The sequence below is a fragment of the Silene latifolia genome, chromosome 8 (assembly GCF_048544455.1).
Source record: "Silene latifolia isolate original U9 population chromosome 8, ASM4854445v1, whole genome shotgun sequence".
NCBI classification, from domain to species: domain Eukaryota; kingdom Viridiplantae; phylum Streptophyta; class Magnoliopsida; order Caryophyllales; family Caryophyllaceae; genus Silene; species Silene latifolia.
In genome coordinates, this window is record NC_133533.1 from 100292008 (window position 1) to 100293035 (window position 1028).

Below are 1028 nucleotides of genomic sequence, written 5' to 3' on the forward strand. Positions count from 1 at the left end.
CCCACCGTTGAGTCCATTCCTAAAGGCTTCAAGCTCCCTACCACTGATAAAGGGGCCTTTGAGATCAAACCGTCATATATAAGCCTAGTAGAGAGAAATTTATTTGGAGGAAAAGCTGGAGAGGACCCCGCCAAGCACATGGAGAAATTTGTCACATATTGTTGCTCTATTCCTTTGACACCTAGGGTGACTCAAGATCAAGTCAAACAAACTCTTTTTCTTTTCTCTCTGAGAGATGATGCAGCAGAATGGCTACGTGACTTGGATATGGAGACTGAATCAATCACTAACTGGACTTCACTAGCTCTTGCATTCTACAAGAGTTAATTTCCACCGCAGAAGACAAATGCTCTTAGAAGCCAGATCACAAGTTTTAAACAAGGTCCCACCAAAGACCTTAATGAAGCCTGGGTACGTTTCAAAAGGCTAGTTCGATCCGTCCCTCATCATGGGTTCCAGATTTGGTTCCTTTGCAACCAGTTTTATAATGGGTTGTATGACGATCACAGAGCTTTGCTTGATTCAGCTGCCAATAGAAGATTCCAGGATAATACTAATGACGGTAATTCTTGGAAGTTGATTGATCAGATAGCTACTCACACTACTGAGTATGGTAACCCAGAGGTAGTAAGAGAGGAAGTGGTTCAGATAACGTTATTGCATCACAGCTGGAGGCCTTAACGGCTCAAATAGCTGAATTAAAGACATCTCAGTCTTTGGGTAATAAGCAAGAAACAGTTCATATGGTTCAACAAGAAGTGTCCTGTGAGAGATGTGGGATAGATGACCACACTGCGGCCAAGTGTATGAGTACCATTGAACAAGTCCATGCTTTCCGGTCTTTCAAGCAAGGTACTCCTTATTCTAACTTCTTCCCTGAAAGGAGTCAGAATGTATTTGCTCAAGCCTCGCCGCAGAATGCTTATATTATTCCTCCAAATCGTGGTAATCAACCACAAAGAAACTTTGTTCGGCAAAATCAAGGAGGTTTTCAACAGATGCAACCTCCTCCTCAAGCTCCAAGTAAT

At 42.6% G+C, this 1028-nt stretch overlaps 1 non-coding gene across 1 annotated transcript; it reads right to left on the minus strand.

Annotated features, from left to right (window-relative positions):
* Positions 1-348: 348 nt before the first annotated feature.
* On the minus strand, positions 349-455 carry LOC141597990 (small nucleolar RNA R71). The gene has a single exon (XR_012523195.1). It is a non-coding gene; the product is annotated as a small nucleolar RNA R71 (small nucleolar RNA).
* Positions 456-1028: the final 573 nt, after the last annotated feature.